This window comes from Lipotes vexillifer, unplaced genomic scaffold (assembly GCF_000442215.2).
Source record: "Lipotes vexillifer unplaced genomic scaffold, Lipotes_vexillifer_v1.1 scaffold67, whole genome shotgun sequence".
Taxonomy (NCBI): Eukaryota; Metazoa; Chordata; class Mammalia; order Artiodactyla; family Lipotidae; genus Lipotes; species Lipotes vexillifer.
The window spans coordinates 2837517-2847223 of record NW_006797638.1 but is presented as its reverse complement, the minus strand read 5'-3'; the positions used below and the strand labels follow the sequence as shown (position 1 = coordinate 2847223).

Genomic DNA, 9707 nt, shown 5'->3' with positions numbered 1-9707 from the left:
GTAGGGAAAATATGTTAAACATAAGGTATATATATTAGTCCAAGAATAAATTCTTTATTCCTCCTTAGAGATAAATATCCCAAATTCTAGGGTCCTAAATCCTATATGTTAGTCATAGAAGACAAATTTTTATGATATTTTTGACACATTTGTACTGCTAGACTTCACTAAACATTTGAAGCACACATTACCCTGACAGCAAAGAAATGAAAATTATGCACTATATATATTTTTTAGTGGCATCTTTGTAGACCTTGCCAGTATCTGAACTGTTAGAACATGGATGAATGTCAATTTTGTGCAGGAATTCTCAAGCATGTTTGTAATAGTGCTAAATATATTTGGTCATAAATTTTGCTATGCAGAAAAAGCAAACTTTCTCCAAACATGAAATTTTATAAACATCCGTTAATTGCTCAATATAGCACAGCTTTTGAATTCTAGACATTTTGTTAATACTGATGGGGCTTTTCAGTGGCTTTCCTCTTAAGAAAATATAATATACCCCTTATTTTAACACTGAATTTCAGCATGGAGTTTCAATAGTGACCTCTTTGTCTGTCAGACTACTTAAGAAAGCCAAGTGTTAAAATAACACTATGGGATTTTAGAATATTTAGAATATTTTAAAAGGAATGAGTTCATTAGTAAGTGAGAATTATAATAAATATTGAAAATACCTTCACAGTTTTATTAATTTATTCCATTCTGTTATTGACACTGCTCTCAGTTCTTTGTCTTTGACACTGAAATCACACTAATGGGATAGTTCACAGGTTTGAAATAAATTGGACAGACCAATTTTTTAAGATGATTTGCAAAATTTTTATAATTTAGCATTGACATTCAACTTTTAACTTTAATAAATGAACTAATATTCATTATTAAAGCAAAATATGAATACTCAAAAGGAAAACTCACCCCACAAATATGGAATTATTATGAGCATATTTTACCTACCTACCTACAAATACATACATTCATATACAATTGTAAAAATAAAATAATTCTGTGACAGAAAGTCTAAAATAAGTGAGGCATAAATAGGATAGAATTTAGTTTTTATTCATGAGAATGAAGTAGAGTAGGGCCTGACTCCACAAGGAATTCAGCACAGAGGACCTTCCAGCTTATGGTTTAACCAACCTTAGGGTGTGTTTTTTTGTCCTTATGGTCCAAAACAGCTGGAGTTATTATATCAGCATTCCAGGAAGTAGAATAGAATCACTGCCCACCAAAAAGATAATGTGATTTGTAAGTTTAAGTTATTATCCTCTTCCTTTTTTTGAATGGGTGGAGATATTTGGCTGGTCTTTTTTTTCTAATTTCTTAAATTGAACAAAGTCATATTTTCAGTCTCCATTTAAAAAATAAAGAGAATTTAAGGTCACAAGGTTTCCTTTGAGTATAGCTTTACTATAATTCATAAGTTTTAGATGAATTCTTTACTACAATAGTTTCCGGAAAATATATTACTTTAATTGAAATTTTCTCATTGATGTAGGAATCATCTTAGAAAAATGTTTCATAATTTTCAAATGGTTAAAAAATTTGAGGGTCATTTTTTCTTGTTGACTTCTAGTTTTATTGGCCTATGATCAACATATGCTGCTTGTAAAATCTCTACTTTTCAGAATTCATTAAAGTTTCCACTGTGCCCCCCAAAATATGTAAATATCTACATGTATATAAATCTATATATAATATTAAATTTTCAATAGCTTGCACTAAAAAAGTAACAAGGAAAATTAATTTTTCATAAGACCATTTCAACATGTAATCTGTACAAAAGTTATTAAAAAAATTTTACTTTCTTTTTTTCATATAATGTCTTGGAAATTTTGTATGTATTATACTTAGAGCATATCTCAGTTTAAACTAGCCCCATATCAAATGAATTCAGCAAGGTAGTAGGATACAAGATTAACATACAGATACCAGTTGCATTTCTTTACACTAACAATGAAATATCAGGGAGGGACTGTAAACAAACAATCCTTTTTAAAATTGCATCAAAAAAAATACTTAGAAATAAACCTCACCAAGGAGGTGAAAGATTTACATGCTAAGAACTACAATACATTAATAAAGGAAATTAAAGATGATTCAAAGAAATGGAAAGATATCCCATGCTCTTGGGTTGGGAGAATTAATATTGTTAAAATGGCAGTACTGCCCAAAACAACCTACAGATTTAATGTAATCCCTATCAAATTACCCATGACATTTTTCACAGAACTAAAACAAATAACCCTAAAATTTATATGGAACCATAAAAGATCCAGAATTGCAAAAGCAATCCTCAGGAAAATGAACAAAGCAGGAGGCATAACCCTCCCAGATGTCAGACAATACTATAAAGCTACAGTAATCAAAACAGTGTGGTATTGGCACAAAAGCAGACATATGTATCAATGGAACAGAATAGAGAATCCAGAAAACACACACACACACACACACACACACACACACACACACACACACACACACCCCTATGGTCCATCTTCAACAAAGGAGGCAAGAATACAAAATGGGAAAAAGACAGTCTCTTCAGCAAGTGGTGCTAGAAAAGTTGGACTGCCTCACATAAATCAATGAAGTTAGAACACACCCTCACACCATGCACAAAAATAGGATCAAAATGACTTAAAGACTTAAACATAAGATATGACACCATAAAACTCCTAGAAGAAATCACAGGCAAAACATTCTATAACATAAATCATACCAATGTTTTCTTAGGTTAGTCTCCCAAGGCAATAGAAATAAAGACAAACAAACAAACAAAAAAAACACAAACAAATGGGATCTAATTAAATTTACAAGCTTTTACACAGCAAAGGAAACCATAAACAACATGAAAAGACAACCTACCATTGGGAGAAAATATTTGCAAACAATGTGACCGGCAAGGGCTTAATTTCCAAAATACTCAAACAGTTCATACAACTCAACAACAACAAAACAAACAACCCGATCAAAAAATGGGCAGAAGACATAAAGAGACAGTTCTCCAAAGAAGACATACAGATGGCCAATAGGCACGTGAAAAGATGCTCAACGTCACTAATTATTAGAGAAATGCAAATCAATACTACAATGAGGTACCACCTCATACAGTCAGAATTGCCATTATTAAAATGTCTACAAATAACAAACGCTGGAGAGGGTATGGAGAAAAGGGAACTCTCTTACACTGTTGGTGGGAATGTAAATTTGTGCAGCCACTATGGAAAACGGTATGGAGGTTCCTCAAAAAACTAAAAATAGAACTACCATATGATCCAGCAATCCCACTCCTGGGTATATATCCAGACAAAACTATAATTGGAAAAGATACATGCACCCCTATGTTCATAGCAACACTATTTACGATAGCCAAGACATGGAAACAACCTAAATGTCCATTGACAGATGAATGGATAAAGAAGATGTGGGATATATATATATAAAATGGAATGTAATTCAGCCATAAAAAAAGAATGAAATAATGCCATTTGCAGCAACATGGATGGACCTAGAGATGATCATACTAAGCAACTTAAGTCAGAAAGAGAAAGACAAAGACCATATGATATCACTTATATGTGGAATCTAAAATACGGCACAAATCAACATATCTACAAATGAAAAAAGACTCACAGAGAACAGACTTGTGCTTGCCAAGGGGGAGAGGGGTGGTGGGGGAAGGAATGAGAGTTTGGGATTAGCAGAGGCAAAGTATTCTATATAGCAGCAGTCCCCAACCTTTTTGGCACAAAGGACTGGTTTTGTGGAAGACAATTTTTCCACTGATTGGTAGGGGGGGAGGGGGATAGTTCAGGCAGTAATGTGAGCAATGGGGAGCGGCAGATGAAGCTTTGCTCACTTGCCTGCTGCTCACCTCCTTCTGTGCACCCTGGTTCCTAACAGGCTGTGGACCAGTACCAGTCCATGGCCTGGGGGTTGGGGACCCCTGATATATAGGATGGATAAATAACAAGGTCCTACTGTATAGCACAGGGAACTATATTGAATATCCTGTGACAAACCATAATGGAAAAGAATATGAAAAAGAATATATGTATAACTGAGTCACTTTGCTGTACAGAAGTTAACACAGCATTGTAAATCAACCATACTTCAGTAAAATTAAGAAAAAAACCAAAACTAGCCCCATATCAAAATGTCCAACCTGTGGCCATTGGTTACCATATGAGACACCTTCCACCTAAGATTGGAAGCAATGCAAGCATGCTACCATTCATCCCTGATAAGCCAGCTGGTATTCTACTGGAAGTCCTAGCTAGTCCAGTAGATAAGAAAAAAATAAAATAAATTTTAAAGATTGGTAAGAAAGAAATGAAACTTTTAGTCACAGATGACATGATTTTGTCAAATACCCATGTAAGTAGTAAATGAGTACAGCAAGGCTGCAGGATACAAAAGAAAGGTTAATATACAAAAGTAAGTTGCTTTTGTATATACAAAAGCAGTGAACAATTGGAATTTAAAACATATGACTTTGTCTCTGTCCTCGAGGATGAGATGAATTTTTTTCTTAATTTTTAAAGCTTAATAATGAAATGTCTCAGAGAACTTTAGTTCAATATCCCCAGGTATTGAGCAGGCAGTTTGAATTTTCATACTCTACTATTTAATTTCATAAACACCTTTATTTCTAGTTTTAAATATTAATTAGGCTTCATTCATTTATTTTTCTGCTTCAGATGCTACAAATATACTGGGTAATCTTTGTTCTTTGTTGTCTTCTACATTTATTACTTTCCCACATATTATTATTACCATTTATTTTCTTGACTTTTCTTATTTCTTCTCTATATTTCTTACTGTACTTTAACATGTACCAATTATTCTTTAGGTACCTATTAATTTTATCTTCATTTCTGAGATGTATCCTGAGATATTTCTTTTTTTTTTTTTTTAATTTCTTTCTTTAGATCACTCAGGTCTACTTCACATCTATTTTTTGTATATTTATTTTCAGTTTTTGAATTTCTGAGTCACATTGCTATTTTCCATTTGCAATTTCTTTTTAATTATCTTCAGTTTCAACCCGAGTTATGCTTCATGGCTTCATTTAATTGATGTGCTTTACTATGCTTAAGAGTTTTTATTATTTTTATTTTTAGAGTATCTTTATATAGATTCTGGGCGTTTTTTTTTTTTTTTTTTTTTTTTGCTGGGTTTCACTTTTCTTTGTCATATTTGTTTGTTTTGGATTCTTCTGCACCATCAATTTCAGGATACTTCTCAGATTATGGAGGTGGTTTTCCTGATGTCTGACTTCAAGGTCTTCTTCTGCTAACAACAACAAAAAAAGCTTCTCCTTTCTGTTTGTTTCAAATACATGACACTTCTTTCTTTGGCCTTAGTCTTCTAATTCATTGCTGACCTCCTGTCTCAGTAGAGTTATCTTCTTTAGTTGGTCCTTTCTTTCCTCTCACCGCCCAGGACACCCAAGGACATTTCATCATCAAAGGTGTCTCTCTTCCCCAGAAGCATTGACTTCTCAAGACAGACATCTCTGGTGCCATGCATTTTCCAAGCCCTTTACCTGTGTCTCTCCCATAGCCAGTGGCCTAACCTGCCTTGTTTCCCACTGAATGAGGCCCTGACACCTTCCTTTTCTGAAGCAGAACTCTAGTTAGTATTGTATGTGTTCAGTCACCCTATGACTCTGTTAACACTCCTCTCTCTTCCATTTAGCCCCCACCAAACTCCCTCCATCTGGATGGAGTCTGGAGCTAATTTTTCCAGTCTTGGGTGTTTATTTACCCTATTAACAAATAAACTGAGTTTTATCATCTTCTTCAGTGGGGAGTTTAGTTGAATTTGCTTTTTTTTTTTTAAATTTGGATGTTTTCCAATTTAGAAGAAAAATTGAGAGCATTGGAGTCCTGAAGGCCATTAGAGTCTCCTACATGAGCTCAGAAACCTCTGCACATTCCTTTATCACTTAAGAGTACAATATAATATCCCTCAAAAGGAATCGTTTTTGGACTCATTAATTCTAGATAATATTTACATTCTATTTTATATCGTAAGTGTACTACAACTTATTTTGGTTTTGGTAAAAAGTCTCAGTTACATATGATGAATTTACTCTGGTGTATTTTAGCGAAAACTGGATTTACTATAGAGTAGTGGTAAAGTAACTATACACACTATATCAGTTTTGTTTTTAAAGTTGTTGTCCTGCGGATCATGTGTTAATTGTTTTCACTCTCAAAAGAGACCTGGTTGATGACAAATTGTATAGTCACCTAATTAATGGCTCACATCATCATTGGGGAGCTGGAGAAAGATATCTGAGACTAAGCTTCTAGGCACAATACCTGAAACTATGCTGCTGCCACTGTTGCCACCAAGCTCAAAAGGTCAGGCTTTCCACTTCAGTGTAATAGCTTCTGTCATCCATGCCACTGCTGCCTCAGGAACTGCACCATGCACCTAATACCTCTGAAAAGTAGACACTTCCCGGGGTGAAGAAATATTCTGAGAAGGACTGTTTCTCCATGTTTCTCAATTCTGGATCAGTCTCAAGTGAGTGCATCTGCCGCTTCAGCATACAAGTCAGAGTGTCCCTTGCAGTTAAGATACAGGCAGTTGTTCTGAGCTCTACCAGTCATGCACATCCCCACACACAATAAGTCTATCATTCCTTTTATGGGTTCATAGTTTCCTGGTTAAATTAGAAATGCTTCCCCTTTGTTGAACTTATGGCTTCCTATGTTTATTTTTCTCTTCCAAGTTATTTATTTGCTTATTGAAGAGGTGTACATTTTCTAAAATGTGATTTTCTTAATTCTTTGGGGAGCCACACATCAGTATCATTCCACTGATTATACAGTTGAAATTCATTAAATATATGGTATGGCAAAAGCAAAATACAATATTCTTTTTTTTTTTTTTTCTTTTTTTTTTTTTTTCTTGCGTTATGCGGGCCTCTCACTGTCGTGGCCTCTCCCATTTGCGGAGCACAGGCTCCGGACGCGCAGGCTCAGTGGCCATGGCTCACGGGCCCAGCCGCTCCGCGGCATGTGGGATCTTCCCAAAACGGGGCACGAACCCGCGTCTCCTGCATCGGCAGGCGGACTCTCAAGCACTGCGCCACCAGGGAAGCCCCAAAATACAATATTCTTAAATCCAGTATTATATTTCAAGAGTTGATAAATTAAGTGTGCCCAGAGGGTAACCCCAAGGACTAAGTGAATCCTGAAGACATTGAATTCATATCAGAAGTGGGACAAATATAACTGTAAGATAGGATGATTTAAAGAAAAATAACTCTTGACTAAGTTTTAAAGTGCTATCACGTGAAAGGGGAGAGAGATTTTGTCGTTACTTAAAGATAGAACTAGGGGAGTTCCCTGGTGGCGCAGTGGTTGAGAGTCCACCTGCTGATGCAGGCGACACGGGTTCATGCCCCGGCCCGGGAAGATCCTACATGCCGTGGAGCGGCTAGGCCCGTGAGCCATGGCCACTGGGCCTGCATGTCCAGAGCCTGTGCTCCGCAACGGGAGAGGCCACAACAGTGAGAGGCCCGCGAAGATAGAACTAGGGGAACTAGGTACCTCATACAAGTAATTGTACTTACTGTATTTAAGTATTTCTAATTTATTTTTGTTATATTGTTAACAGAATTCTTATACTGTATTAGAGATTGTTTTTAATCCACAAAAGCCCACTTCCAAACCTAAGACTAGGGTATGCTTCCAACCCAAAACATTTTATTTTTAAAAATAGTAAGAAACAAGCTGTCTTAAAAATAGTATGCTATCCATTAATTTGCCCTATAGTATCATTCCAAAGGACATTTTGTCAATTCATTGGCAGGCCAAAGAGCCCAAGAAGCAGCACAGTTTTATTTTGGTATAACATTATACCAGGTTGAATATGTGTAAAACGAAATAAGCAAAAGTAAACTAATTTCAGAGAAGGTCAGAGAATCTTAGAGACATTAAGTAATTTGCATAGGACCAAATAGCTAAGAAACGACAGAGACAGTATTCATGAGCCCATGAGTCACAAGAAGGACACAGCTCCAGAACTATCCGTTATGACATGCCTTGTGTTCAAAGCAGTCTGCCTTTAAGAGAGATTCAAGGAGGATATTATTAGCCTTCAAATAAGAACAGTATCATCTGCATGGACAACTGAAATATTTTGTAAAGATAAAGGTTGCATCACCAGATAGCTCACAGGTAAATTATTTGTTAAGAAAATGGGCAATTGAGTTTGAATTGTCCACTTGATTTTCTAGACTGATCCAATTTTCTTTGGTTGGTTCTATGTGTCTAAAGCCTAAGACAAAATTTTCATGTGTTCCGTAATATGGCCAGTCTATATAGCTTCTCCCAATTTTAGAGTAGTCCAAAGTATTTCTGCTCTCATTGTACAATGATTCTCATGAGCCCCAGTGAGAGGAACAAGTGAATTTTTCAACTAGTGAAGTTCTACTTTCATCAAGTATATACAACTTAATCAGATACATATTTACTTTGGGCAGTGAGTGGGTTTTTCAGTTGGTTTTAAGTTGTCCATACAACTTAAATATAGACCAAGCATGGGAAGAATATTTGTAAAATTATTTTTAACAAATAAGTGTTCCATTTTTGTATAGACTGAACACTGATAACTATGGCTTTACATGGTTGGTTATAGCAACATGAGAACTATCAACCACTCTGTCAGTGCCATGATATTTCATCTTCTTAACTCATTCTGGTTAAACTAATTATATAGCGAACACTAGTAACGCTTTCGCTGTGTTTCACATGGCAATCAGGTTTTCTAAAGTTAAAGAAAAAAATGTTTACCGTCACAACATCAAGGAAGGCTTTATTGAGCCCCACAGAATGCTTTATGTGGAGCTACTTAAATAGTATTAATGTATTGCCTTGAGGTATCTATGTGATATCACAGAGTTTCGATTATCTTCTGGTGTTTTATTACATTCATTCTGTCTTTTTTTTTTAAGAATATAGTCAATGGTAAATATATTTAAGCTGGTAAATACTATTACTTATACTCTTCTAAGAATTATTAAAGTTTTAAAAATTCTACAGAAACCTTTTAATTTTAATGGCATAATTAAGTGAAAAATTGCTGAAATTTTAGGGTCGGATAATTATTTTAAAAATTGGCTGATGTAGCCACCACAGAATATTTATAAACTTATGCATCATAGAGTAAAAATACTCTCAGATAAAAACGTCCCCATGGTGCTCATATTTGAAAGTACATGAATTAAATATGCCTTCCTCATCTCTGGTGGTACATGGAATTTTTATGTCTTACTAGGCTTCTGTATGTATTTTATGTAAAAGTACTAGTATGCCACTAAAATTTTTATTTTTCTGTAGATGTCATAGCATAAGATATAAAAAACACAGCACTGACTTCACTTAAAATGCTCCAGTGTTACTTACTCCACACTTGCCTCTAAGTCCTATTGAATATAACATCCCTATCTTCCTTTTCCTATGGATTGCAAGAATATTTACTTTACCTACATGCCATCCTTCTTCTCTGAATTTCAACTGCTCTTTTATTTCTCTTGCTTAAACATATCTCCCCTCATTTTTCTAACATTCTGAATATGGATATGGTTTTTTTTTTTTTTTTTTTTTTTTTTTTTTTTTCTTGCGTTATGCGGGCCTCTCACTGTTGTGGCCTCTCCCATTTGCGGAGCACAGGCTCCG

General features: G+C 35.1%; 1 pseudogene; it reads right to left on the bottom strand.

The window, feature by feature from the left end:
- LOC103088609 (coiled-coil domain-containing protein 6-like) overlaps positions 1–9707 on the bottom strand; it is a 75011-nt pseudogene that overhangs the window by 14571 nt on the left and 50733 nt on the right.